The 14,252-nt window shown below is 42.0% G+C and overlaps 1 long non-coding RNA gene across 2 annotated transcripts in view; it reads left to right on the top strand.

The window, feature by feature from the left end:
- LOC143683954 (uncharacterized) overlaps positions 1–14,252 on the top strand; it is an 83,574-nt gene that overhangs the window by 26,916 nt on the left and 42,406 nt on the right. For both annotated transcript variants that reach the window (XR_013175753.1, XR_013175754.1), the window contains exon 2: positions 5,648–5,786. This is a non-coding gene — a long non-coding RNA (uncharacterized LOC143683954). The remainder of the gene's footprint in view (positions 1–5,647; positions 5,787–14,252) is intronic.

Below are 14,252 nucleotides of genomic sequence, written 5' to 3'. Positions count from 1 at the left end.
GATAATCAGTAATTCACAATATCATCACTTAGTTGCACATTCATCATTTCTTAGAACATTTGCATCCATTCAGAAATAGAAATAAAAAGTCAATAGAGGCGGGCCGCGGTGGCTCAGCGGGCAAGAGTGCTTGCCTGCCGTGCCGGAGGACCCCGGTTCGATTCCCGGCCCCAGCCCATGTAAAAAAACAAACAAACAAACAAAATATAATAAAAACAAGAAAATGTTTAAAAATGTTTCCCTTTCTTCCTCCCTTCCTTCCTTCTCTGTCTTTCCTTCCTTTCCTCCCTCTCTCTTTAAAAAAAAAAAAAAAAAAAAAAAAAAAAGTCAATAGAAAAAGGAATAAAACGAAAACAGAAAGAAAAAAAAAAGATTATACCTACCATACCCTTACCTTTTGCTTTCACTGATCATTAGCATTTCAAACTCAATTTATTTTAACATTTGTTCCCCCTATTACTTATTTTTATTCCATATGTTCTACTCCTTTGTTGACAAGGTAGATAAAAGGAGCATCAGACACAAGGTTTTCACAATCACACAGTCACATTGTGAAAGCTGTATCATTATTCAATCATCCTCAAGAAACATGGCTACTGGGACACAGCTCTACATTTTCAGGCAGTTCCTTCCGGCCTCTCCATTATATCTTGAATAACAAGATGATATCTACTTGATGTATAAGAATAACCTCCAGGATAACCTCTGGACTCTGTTTGGAATCTCTCAGCCATTGACACTTTGTCTCATTTCACTCTTACCCGTTTTGGTCGAGAAGGTTTTCTCAATCCTTTGATGCTGAGTTTCTGTTCATTCCAAGATCTCTGTCCCATGTTGCCAGGAAGGTCCACACCCATGGGAGTCATGTCCCACATAGAGAGGGGTAGGGTGGTGAGACTGCTCATGTTGGCTGGAGAGAGAGGCCACATCTGAGCAACAAAAATCTCTTGGGGGTTACTCTTAGGCCTAAATTTTAAGTAGACTTCACCTATCCTTTGCGGGGTTAAGTTTCATATGAACAAACCCCAAGACTGGGGGCTCAGCCTATAGCTTTGGTTGTCCACACTGCTTGTGAGAATATCAAGAATTCAATTTGGGGAAGTTGAATTTCTCCCCATTCTCACCATTCCCCGAAGGGGACTTTACAAATACATTTCCACTCACTGATCAGATCACTCTAGGATTCATCGGGGCATCACTCTGGACAAACCAACAAAATCTCATGTCCTACCTGAGATTCCAAGTACTTATGGTGTTTAATCAAACTATCTACATAAGTTATATCAGGAAATGCACTAGTCAAAATATAAATTTTGTACCAAATAAACATTTTTTGCTTTAGTCTCACACATACGGTGACATTTTAAAATATTAATTACCATCTATTTTCAGCACCCTGCAGTAATGACATTCCTTTGTTCTTCCTCATGCAAAAACATTTTTAAAATTTGTACATTTAGTCTCTGTTATTATACACTCTAGGCATTCCTAGATTATACCATCTCAATCTTTAACATCTATCTTTCTTTCTGATTTCATTTATGCCCCCCAGCCCTCCTCCCTCTATCATTCTCCCATGCGGCTTCATTCAGTGTTTTAACATAATTGTATTACAGTTAGGTAGTATTGTGCTGTCCATTTCTGAGTTTTTGTATTCAGTCCTGTTGCACAGTCTGTATCCCTTCAGCTCCAATTACCCAATATCTTACCCTATTTCTCTCTCCTGATGGTCTGTGTTACCAACAAAATGTTCCAAGTTTATTCACTAATGTCAGTTCATATCAGTGAGACCATACAGTATTTGTCCTTTTGTTTTTGGCTAGTCTCACTCAGCATAATGTTCTCAAGGTCCATCCTTGTTTTTACATACTTCATAACTTTATTCTTTCTTAAAGGTACATAATCTTTCATCGTATGTATATACCACAGTTTGTTTAGCCACTTGTCTGTTGATGGACATTTTGTCTGTTTCCATCTCTTTGCAGTTGTAAATAATGCTGCTATAAACATTGGTGTGCAAATGTTCGTTTGTGTCTTTGCCCTCATGTCCTTTGAGTAGATACCTAGCAATAGTATTGCCGGGTCATATGGCAATTCTATATTCAGTTTTTTGAGGAACTCTTTATGTATTCTTGATATTAAAATTTTATCAGATATATTGTTTCCAAATATTTTCTCCCATTCTGTTTGACTTCTCATTTTCTTGGTAATGTCATTTGATGCACAAACATTTTTAATTTTGATAAAGTTCAACTTACGTACTTTCATTGTTGTTGATTATGTTTTTGGTATGTTTCCTACCATTTTTATGTTGCCTTTTCTTGTTTTGGTGCTTGCCCTGTTACTGCAACCTTTTAACTGTTCTCTGGAACTCTGAAAAACATGTTTCTGCCAGTTCTTACTTATTGTTCAAGATTCTGTGGGGGAACAGAGCACTTGTGCTGCTCACATCTTGGTAACTGCAGCAGATATATTTTTTAAAACCATGAGTAATAATCTAAAAAGCATCATATCTTATGGTTGGATCTTTTTTTTTAATTACAACTCTATGATATTCATTCAGTAAACTTTTATTGAGTCCTGACTACATTCCTGGCAATATGCCTGGTATTCAGAGATGAAACAGGCATAGTCCTTGCCATCATGAATAACACATGAAAGGCTCCCCAGCGAGGTAAGTTACGTATATTGTGGCTATCTGGTGAAAGAGAATTCAAGGATCAGGATCAAGTAGGTGCTTAATAAATAGTCATTGATGAATTAATGGATGAACTCTATTTTAATTTCTACTCACCTTAACCTCAGCTGTTTTAACAATTTCCTTGGTGCTGCTTACCTTAAATGAAGAGAAAATTATCATGCCCTCTTGAGAAGTAGTTTTTATCCCTGACCCTTTTGTACCACTGAGGAATCTGAAATTTTCTGGCTCCCCCTGCTGGCGACCCTTAGGCAGTGGCCTGCGGGAGTACGAGGTGGCAGAGACTGGCGCTAGAGCCAAGTTCTGCCAAGGAAAGAGAACATTGTTGCGGAATACCTTAGCCAGTCTAGGCAGGTTTGAGGAGGAAAAGAGAAGCTTGTCGAAAACAGTTCTGGGAAATGCAGCCTTCTTTGTAAGGGGCAGACAGCTTGCTGCCAGCCCAAGTCAGGAAGGCAGGGATGGGAGCTGCTGACCCCTGGCCTGCAGTATTGGAAGACCATGAATGGGGTGGCCACCTAAGCCCATACATGAGCTGGCTGTTATGTGGGGGCCAGACCCTATGCTGGGAGTGAAGATGGTGATGTCTCCTCTTAAGACAAAGCATGTAGGGTTGGACATAGATACCAGGCAGACAGAGAGGCTACACATTTTGGGTTTCTGTGAAAATTGAGGCAAGGATAGTGTATTCGTTTGTTAATCTGCCAGAATGCAATATACCAGAAATGGAACGGCTTTTATAAAGGGAATTTAATGTTACAAGTTTACAGTTCTAAGCCTATGAAAATATCCAAACAAAGGCATCCAGGGAAAGATGACTTAATTCAAGAAAGGCTGATGGTGGGTGGGCCATGGTGGCTCAGCAGGCAAGGATGCTTGCCTGCCATGCCAGAGGACCCGGGTTCGATTCCCGGTACCTGCCCATCTAAAAAAAAAAAGAAGAAGAAGAAGAAAGGCCGATGGGTCTGGAACACCTCTGTCAGCTGGGAAGGCATGTGGCTGGCATCTCCTGGTCCCTTGCTCCAGGGCTCTGTTGCTTTCAGCCTCTGTTTCTGTGGGGTACCTCACTTTGCTTCTCTGGGGCTGGCTTTCATCTCTTGGTTCCCTTGGCTCTCTCCAGGCTGTGGCTTGCTTAACGTCTCTAGGTGACATCTGCTGGGCTCCAAGCATCTCCAGACATCTGTGAATCTGCTCTGAGCTTTCTCAAACCCCAAATGTTTCCTCTTTTAAAGGACTCCAATAAACTAATAAAGACCCACCTGGAATGGGTGGTCACATATCCATCTAATTAAAGGTCACACCCAGTACTGGGTATGCCACCTCTCTGTGGAGACAATCTAATCAAAAGTTTCTGTCCTGCAAAGCAGCACAGATAGTGATGAATGTGGACAGGAATTTCCCCAGAGTTCATAGTCCTGTGTTGGATACATGACCTTGTCCCCCAAATCTTAAGACCTGTAACAACTCTGTGGAACTCTGTAGAGGTTCTGCCATGGCCTCCTTTTCCACCATCTGTCATACAGGTTCCTTTAACACCTGCCCACCTCCTGGATCACATTTATCAGTTGTTTACACTTACTTATTTCCTCCAGAACACAATTCTCAATAAATGTCGGTGTTTAACTCTCCCAACTGCAGCTAGCTGTGGGCCCCAGGAGGAGGGTAAAAGACAGTCAGACACTAAGAGCTCAATCCCCTTCTCTTTTCTCCAACTCCAAACCCCAAGTGCCAGGGTAACTCCATTTAAAGTTGAACATGGAAAATAGGCTTTGTTCCCCTCAGGACATAGGGGTAAGTATTTTACCTTCCCCAACTGAGGAAGGCAACTGAATCCAGGGCGTGAAAATTACCAGTGGACTTGGGCAGGTGTAATCATGAGACTGCTATTATAAACCAGTGTTTGAGAGGAATTTGTTTTTATGATGGGTAGTGGGAATGCAGCAGTGGGCGAAGTTCTATCTTTTGTGAAGCTGACATTTTAATGGCAGTTGACAGACCATAAATAAATATGTGTCAGGGGTGTTAAGTGCTAAGAAATAAAATAGAGCAGGGAAAAGGGATAGGGCAGCAACAGTGTGTTTTAAATGTACTGTTCAGGGAAACCTTTCTCTATTGATGTGATGCTTGAACAGAGACCTGAAGATGGTGAGGAAGCAAGCCCTATGGCTATCTGGTGAAAGAGAATGTTAGGCAGTGGGATTAGGATTAGAGAGTGTAAATGACCTTGAGGCAGGAGCATGCTTGACTTGTGGGAGGAACAGTGAGGAGACCGGTGTGACTGGAGCTGGGTGAGTGAGGTAGGAGCAGTATTAGAGAGTAACCAGGGGCGAGATAATAGGGATCATTGTACACCTTGGATTTCATTTCGAGTGAGATGAAAAGCTGAAAGTAATGTGATGGAGCCAAAGGTAATGTGAGCCAATTTACATATGAAAAGTCTATGATGTGGAAACTCATTCCAGGGCAGATCAAGGAAGAGGAGGGAGCCCAGTTGAAGGACTACTGCAGGAGACTCATAACAGTGGGGGTGGGATAGAAATGGGAAGAACTGATAGACTTAATGACATGGCTTGAAGGTACAGCCAGTAGGCTATGCTGATGGATTGGATATTGAATGCAAAAGGAGGAAAGCATTAAGGCTACCTACAAAATTTCAACCTGTGTCACTGGAATAAAGGTGTTGCCCTTTACAGAGATGGGGAAGACTGAGAAAATAGCAGGTTTGAGGGGAAAATCACCAGTTCTGTTTTGGAACTATTAAGTAAAATACCCATTCAATCTTCAAGTGAAGGTATCCAGTCATCCCTTCAAATAATAAGTTCCTTAAGGGAATAATAATAACAGCTAAAATTTATATATTGCTTTATCATTGACAGTGTTCGCACATATATAACTTTATTCTGTTTTCAGCATTACCCACATAAAATAGTTTGTATTATTTCCATTTTACAGATATAGAATCTGAGATTCAGAAAGGTTCTGCACAAGAGAACCAGTTTTTGGATGCTGCCACACAGAGGAAGATAAAACCAGTCAGTCTCAAAGAGTAGCAGCTGTCAACAGAAAGACTGTCATTCCCAAAAGCTGTCAGGTAGGAAGATCTCTACCTCCCCATCTCTTCCCCCTGCCCTGCCAGCAGAGAGGAATGAGTGGGAAAAGTGATGGACAGAGACCAAAATTCCCCATAATCCATTCAAGTCCCCAGGGCTATGGCCAGGTTTTGCTTCCCTGAGAAGGGATAAAGTGAGAGCTCTGAAGGGAAGCTTGAAATGAAAATTTTAATGAGTATTTTTATATGTGTAAACATTTAAAATGAATCCAAAATACCAGAAGGAGACTATGCTAATTCCTTGAAGTAGAAGAAAATCTATGGCATCCATCATTAAGCTGCCCAATAGGGAAGAGGGGCTCATGCCACTGACATTGAGTGACATATTTATTAAAATAAGGGTCTGATGAATGTGAAAACTGCAGAGACTACGACAAGGCCTGTGTATTTTGGGTTCTTAGGTGCCTCTTAATTTTTTTATATAATTGAAAGCATTTAAATATATTCTCAGGAGATTGTGGGAAGATGATGGAGTAGGAAGTTCCAGGAATCATTCCCTCCACCAAAACAACTATTGAACTGGCAGAAACTCAGAAAGTCCAGTTTTCAACAAAAAATTACAAAACACACAAACAGGAAGGTGTGGCCCATTAACCAAAAAAAAAAAAAAAAAAAAAGGATTTGTGAGAAAACTCGCACTTCGGAATTATTAGTCAAAGACTTTAAATCAGTGGGTTTAAATATGTTCAATGAGCTAAAGGAACCTATACACAAAGAAAAAAAGAAAACTAGGAAAATGCTGTCTGAACAAAATAAATGAAAATTATAAAAAGGAACTAAACAAAATTTGGAGTTGCAAAGTATGGTAATTGAAATGAAAATTTCATTAGACAGATTCAACACCATATTTGAACAGGCAGAAGAAGAAATCCGTGAACTTGAAGACAACTGAAATTAACAGTGTGAGGAGCAGAAGGAAAAATTAATGAAGAAAAATGAACAGAGCCTAAGGGACCTGTGGAACACTATCAAGCATATCTACATACTCATTATGCACCTTGGCCAACTAGGATTTATGCAGGAATGCAAGGATGGTTCAATATAAGAAAATCAATGTAATATACCATATTAATAGAATGAAGGAAAAATAACCATACAATCACCTTGACTAATGCAGAAAAAGTGTTTGACAAAATCCAACATCCTTTTATGATAAAAACACTCTGAAAACTAGGAATAGAAGATAATTTTCTCAACATGATAAAGGGCATTTATGTAAAACCCACAGCAACTGTCATACTCAGTGATGAAAGACAAAACTTTCCCTCTAAGATCAAGAACAAAACAAGGATGCCTGCTGTCACCACTGTTATTCAGCATAATACCGGAAGTACTAGCCAGAGCAATCAGGCAATAGAAAGAAATAAAAGGCATCCAAATTGGAAAGGAGGAAGTCAGCTTATCTCATTCACAGATGACATGATCCTCCTATATATATAGAAAATCCCAAATAATCCACAAGAAAGCTAGCTGCCATAACTAGTAAATGAATTTAGCAAAGTTGTACAATACAAAGTTGGAGAACTCACACTTCCTAATTTCAATACTTACTACAAACTGTAGACATTAAAACAGCATGATACTGACATTAGGATAGACATATAGACAAATGGAATAGAATTAAGAGTCCAGAGTTAAAGACACACATCTATGGCCAATTGATTTTTGACAAGGGTGCCAAGTCCATTTGATGGGTAAAGAATAAATAGTCTCTTCAGCAAATGTGCTTGAACAACTGGAAATCCACATATAAAAGAATGAATGTGGACCCCTACCTATCACCATGTATAAAAACTAATTCAAAATGGATCAACAACCTAAATTTAAGAGCTAATACTATAAAATTCTCATAAAAAATATAGGAAAATTTCTGCAGGATCTTGTAGTAGTTAATGAATTTTTAGGGTTTGCACTTAAAAGCACAAGGAACAAAAAATTAGATAAAAGGGACTTCATAAAAATTAAAAGCATTTGTGCATCAAAGGACATTATCAACAAAGTGAAAAGATACCTACAGAATAGGAGAAAACATTTGGAAATTATATATCTGATAAGGATTTAATTTTCAGAATGTATATAAAGAACAACTCAACAATGAAAAGAAAGCTCAGTTTAAAAATGGGCCAAGATCTGAAGAGACATTTTTCCAAAGAAGATATGAAATGGCTGATAAATATATTAAAAGATGCTCAACATCATTAGTGATTAAATAAATCCAGTTTAAAACTAAGAGATATTACTTCATATCCCCACTAGGAGGGCTATTATTTTTAAAATTGAAAATAAGTGTTGGCAAGGATGTGGAGAAATAAGAACATTTGTACCTTGTTGATGGGACTGTATAATGGTACAGTAGGTATGAAAAACAGATTTGCAGTTCCTCATGGTTTTAAATGTGGAATTCCCTTAGGACCTGGCAATTGTACACCTAGGTATATACCCAAAATAATGTAAAGCAGGGACTTGGACTGATATTTGCACACCAATGTTCATTTCAGTATTATCCCTAATGGCCAGAAGGTGGAAGCAACCCAAATGTCCATCAACAAATGAATGGAAGTTCAAATTGTGGTATATCAATTAAATGGCATATTATACAACTGGTACACATAAAACATGGAGGAACCTTGAAGACATCATGTTTCATGAAATAAGCCAGATACAAAAGACAAATATTGTATGCTTTCTCTTATATGAAACACTTAGAATAAAGAAATTCATCAAGATAGGAAGTACAATAATGGTTCTCAGGGAGAGGGAGAGGGAAAAAATGGGAAGTTATTACTAAGTGAATATGAGTTTTGATTTAGGATGACGAAAATCATCTGGAAATAGTAGTGAAAATTATACAGTATTGTGATGTACTTAACGTCAAAAAATTGTCCAGTTAAAATGAGACATGGTTGGGATGACCCCTGAGAAGGAGTCCCATGCAGGGCAATACCTGCAGGAAGATGCGCCAAGCACACAGCACTGTCTCCCTTGCTGGGCTCTCCCCTCCCCTCCTGGATTTCCTACTTCTGCCTCATGACCTGGCTTGGCTTTTCCTCCTGGGCTCTGATAATCTTGGATTTACAAGGGCATTCTGAGGCAACAGGGCTGTGATTTTGTGAAATTCAGCTTGGGTGAGGGCAGGTAATATCATTTTATCCCATGTTCATCCTGCCCTCCAGTCTCACACCAGGTGTCCTTCCCAAACCAGGCCACATATTGGAGTGCTTTCTACCCTGCCCAGCCCTTCTCCATGATCTGATGGCTGGTTAACTTGTCCAGCAGTCCCCACACAGTCTGAAATGGCCCTTTTCTCCCACAGTGATTGAAGAGGTTCATCACTTTGATGAAGTTGGCTAGCGTTTAGACTTCAAGGACAAGTTCATTATGTCCTCTGTTCTCTGAGCATCCCCCACTTCTCCCACCCCTATCCCTACATTTCCAAGAACTAAGTGCACTTCAGGGTCCTGCTCCAATGCCACTATCTTCTCAAACCTGGTAGTCATCTCATCCTTCTCCAAATCTCCAGAGCTTTTATTTCCCCTCACCTCTTATGTCACATTCTCCCTTGTGTTAAAAATATTTCAGGTCTGTCCCATGCCCTGTACTACTTTGTATGCCTGAGCTCCTTGAGAGTAGGAATTAAGTCCTTCTCGGCACAGAGTAGCCACCTAGAAATAATATCTGTTTAATGAATTAGTGGCTACTAAGTATGAAGCACTATTTTAAGTAATGATAACAGAAATGAATTGTCTTCATATGAACCTCATTTGCAAAGAAACCTGGTTTCATATGAGAAGATATATCTATTAAAAGATGATACAAAATGGAAATACATGCAGAACAGGGAAGTGGCACAGAGGAAGGCACAGTAATGTCCTAGGCTCCAGGGTCAAACAGTTCAGGATTCATATCCTGGCTCTGCCACTTTGCTGTTGTGGGACATTGGCAGTTACTTGACGTCTTTGAGCCTCAGGGAGAATAAAGTAATATTTATCTCATAAGATTGTTAATGTACATAAGGCCCCTGGCAAGGTGCTTGGCATGTAGTAGTGATGTAATGTTAGTTGTTGTCCTTCTGGATGGCAAAGAAAAAGCTTCTCAGACAAGAGGCCTTCTGAGCTGGGCTTCGTAGGATGAATAAGAGTTCCTCAGTTAGACATGTCCAGATAGTGGACATTTCATGAATATATGAATGATTCATTATCATCAAAGAAAAGCCTTTTAAAAAATTCAACATGGGCCCCAGTGCTCATGGAGTTTCTGCTGCTTAGCATAGACATCAAAACATTCAGCAGGGTCAGGGCACGAATTTTGATGCAGAAGGGGAGAAAATCGCAAGAGAATGCACCTGAGGGAAGGAGGGAAATGTCAATAAGCACACACTCTCCTTTTCAGTGCTGCTGCAGACTTTGATCTCTTCCTGGTATGGACAGGCTAAGGGATAGGGCACCAGATTTAGGGAGGGCAGCAGACTCTTCCCGAAGGAAAAATTAGTTATTTTCCTGGTGCACCCATCCACAGCAGTGCATAGAAGCTTTTATTCAGAGGTGCCTACCTCCGACTGCCCTGTTCTCAAAGGAAACATGTTTTCTTAGGACAAATTGGTCTCTTAGATAAATATTTGGCATTTCCTTTCATAGCAGTTTAGCAAGAGATGCAGATCCAGATATTTATCATGCTGCCCACTACCATCTATCCTAGTTAGAGCCACTTCACAGGCACCCTTCACTCTAGCAGGGCTCCAGGAGAGGGTCAGGAAGGGCCGGGGAAGAGTGGAGAGAGGCTGTGTAAAAGGACTGGGATTCTGGGGACTCTGGTGCTAGGTGTCGGGAAGTCAGGCTCGATTATGTAACCTGGAAGGAATCCTACCAGCCTGCTTTCTCCAAGACAGGGAGGGATTTACGAGCCTCTGTTGATTCCGAATTGCAGGGCAAGTTCTGGAGCACTGTCATTGTCTTGCCCCACTCATGAGAGAGGACACGGGATGAATTTCCCTGCTAGGGGCTCTGAAGAGAACTGTGAAATTCTGAATTCACCACCAAAACTGGCAGTCCAGACTTCATCCCCAGTGCCTCCAAGTACATGCTCTCCTTCGGAGTTTCTCGGGAAAGGCAGAAAGTAGAGGATAAATCAGGCAGTCAGACCTGAGCAAGTAGTAACAGGAGTCAATCACTGGCCTCATTCACTGCTTCCTTCATTCCTTCTTCCTTCTGCCAGCTCCCCACCCTGCTCTCTTCCCTATGTGTCCCTATCCCCAAAAGGAGACATGAATGAAAGCAAAATAACTGAAAAACAGGGTAGAAGGTGAACAGAGAAGGCAATTCTTATTTTGAACCCAGTAGACCCTTCTTTGCGTGTATTCCAGGGCTGCCTGAGAGCCGCCTTGGTCGGGGGATTTGGCATTCATTGCACGCTGTGTGGATCGATGGATTGATCAGCAGACCAAGAAATCACAAGCTCTGGGTGTCAAATCAGTTTAACTCACATGAGTTGTGAGCCCTGTGGGAGCCTGGGTAAAATCCAAGACCCAGAAAGGGAGAACCTAGAGGAGCAGGAAGAGAAAACCTGATCTTGAGGAAACTATGGCTGGCAGACCCCATCTAGCCTGTTACCTATTTTTGTCCAGCCTGCAGGGTAAAAATGATTCTTAACATTTTTAAATGGCTGAGAAAAATCAAAGGAAGAATACTATTTGGAACATGTAAAAATATGAAATTCAAGTTCCGGTGTCCATAAATAAAGTTTTATCAGAAAACAGCCACACCCACTCATTTATGGATTGTCTGTGGCCGGCTGCTCCTGCACTACAATGACAGAATTGAGTAGTTGTGACAGAGACCATCCGCCAAAGCCGAAAATGTTTACCATCTGGCCCTTTACAACGGTTTGCCAACTGCAGCTCTTGTTCATTCTTTCCATAAGAATGAGGGTGTGGTCTGGTAGAGAAATGAAGAGGAGCCTGTTGAGTTGTCCTACGTGCTTTACAGGTTATTATTATGTAATCCTTATGACAGCCACATGAATGCAGTTCTGTTATCCTCATTCTCCACATGAGGAAATGGAGATGCTCCTGCCCAAGGTCACCCAGTTTGAAAGCAGTGGTGCTGGAGACCACTCTGAACCAAGGCATGTTGATGACAACCTCCCAGGGAATGGGCAGATAAAAGCTGAGGAAGTCAGAGAACAGTGATGCTTCAGGGGGGCGGTGAAAAGGGTAAGATTCAAGTCAGGCAGAGAGTGTTCTATGGGTCAAGGCATAGGGCTGGGAACCAGATCACGTGCACTGAGAATGGAGCTTAGCCTGGGAATTTCCGCTGGACAGTTGGGGTCAAGCCATGGCGGTCCACAGTGCAGGGTGGCAAGTAACAGACTCTGGGCTGGCCTGCTGGGTTCAAATCCTCACTGTCCCACTCACAGCCTTTACAGTTAAGCTTTTACAATTAAGCAGGCTGCTTAATTGTAAAACTAGTACCTGCCTCATGGAACAATTGAATTAATATGTGTGAAGTATTTAGCAGGGTGCCTGGCACTTAGTAAGCACTACGTTTATTATTATGGTTATTATTAGTAGTAACAAGATGCAACTGATGGTTGGCATAAGAAAAGGCTTGTTATAAATGACAGGACTGGTATTTTGAGGAATACCGAGCAGGAAGCATGGGATTGGAGCATAGGAAATCCAAAGGAGGCAAGTCACCATGGTGAGTCAGGGTCCCTCAAGGTTGCCATGGAAGAAGACAGAGAGTGGCAACACAGGGGGCCAGGGAAATGGTGAAGTCCACTCACACCCATGAGGGGCCCTAGTTTGGGCCCAGCACCTGATGCACATTAACGCAACCTCACCACAATCCTACCCCATCAGTCCTATCGTTCATGTTTTCAAATGAGGGGACCCTAAGGCTTGGGAAATTGCCAGAATTGTAAAAAGCAGTTCAGAAAGTCTATCCTGTGATTGCCACAGCCCCAAATTTGCCAGCCATCCAGGCCCCACCCACTCCTAGTTGCCAATTGTACAATTTCTCTACTGCCACGTGAGCAGAGGTCCCTTGGTGTCAGACAAGACGCTCTGCTGGCACAGGCTCCCCTTCACCTCTGCCAGGGTCATCCCCACCTGAAACTCAGTGCCCTGGTCTTCGCCTGGCCTTGGCCCAGGCCTTTGGGCAGTGGCTAGACTACCTCCACAGTGGGGTAGCTCTGCCTGGGGTAAGTTCACCAGGTTGCTGCTGGTGTGGGAACACCTTCATTCAGTGGGGCACAGGGATGCTGTGGGTGGGATGCAAATCACTTTCAGGTGGTCTGAGTAAGAAGATTGTACTTAATCACACAGGGTCCCCGGACACTTCCTCTGGCGCTGCCCCTGACTTCCTCTGTGGCTTTTTTCTGCTACACCGAGGCCTGAGAAGATGGTAGCAGAAACTCCTTTATGTCAGACATGATGATGACTTTACATGTGCATAAAAGCAGTATCACTAGGAGTTTGGGAGTGAGGGTTCTAAAGTCAGACAGAGCTTGAGTTCATATCCTGCCTCTGTAACTTATCGTGCAACCCATGGGGGGATGCCTCCATTTCTTTATCTGCAGGAGGGGGATAATAATGGAACCAACTTTATAGGATTGTGCTGCGGAGTAAGTAGAGAATATTAGCTCATCACAGTGACCTCCTTTAGTCTTCACATCCCGTTTTACTGATAAGGATGTTGCAACTGAGATTTGCCCTGTACCGCCAGTGAGAAAATGGTGGAACTGGACAACCAAAGCTCAAGCTCTTTACCCAGGGCCATGTGCAAGGAAATGCATTATGCCTTTATGCACCTACATTCTGCAACAGCGTTTCTCCCCGTGGCCTGAAGGGCCTGGGCATATGGGGGAGGACGTGGAGTTTGAAATGCAGGTAGGGGCACCTCACTTGCTGCTCAGACCTCCAGGTGGGTAGCCCTTTGGAAGAGGCAGCAGTCTGTTTGCTCTGTTGCTCCCCTTCTGCCACATGTCTGAGTAGTCCTTTCTAACTGTTGGTCCCTACCTCTCCATTGACATGGCCAGAGATGCCTGCAGGCAGGACCAATATCTCCAGAAGGAGCTCAGGCCAGTCTAGGAAATTCCGAGTTCAAAGGTTTTCTTGTTAACACTAGGCAGGTATGACCAGCTGGCAGAGTCCATGGTGGTTACAAGGCCACATGTCCACAGGGATTCAGCATCCTAGGGTTGTCCTTTTCTTTGACACTCACCCTTCATGGCCCAAGCCCCAATTCTGCACCTCCGCAAAACCCAGAGACTTACCCAAGATTTTGTGTAAATGGCATCGAGTTGTTTTTTTGTTTGGTTGTTTTTAATACTAGCTCACAGTCTTTGCCTTTAAATCACAGCATCAGTATAATTCTGATATTAATGTGGGTCTGAATCATTTATGCTTTTTTTCTTCCTTCTGGTCTGTTTATTTTTCTCTGCTTCATTGTC

Source organism: Tamandua tetradactyla, chromosome 5 (genome assembly GCF_023851605.1).
Source record: "Tamandua tetradactyla isolate mTamTet1 chromosome 5, mTamTet1.pri, whole genome shotgun sequence".
Lineage (NCBI taxonomy): Eukaryota > Metazoa > Chordata > Mammalia > Pilosa > Myrmecophagidae > Tamandua > Tamandua tetradactyla.
Note: the sequence above shows the minus strand (reverse complement) of the source record. Positions and strands in the feature narration are given on the sequence as shown.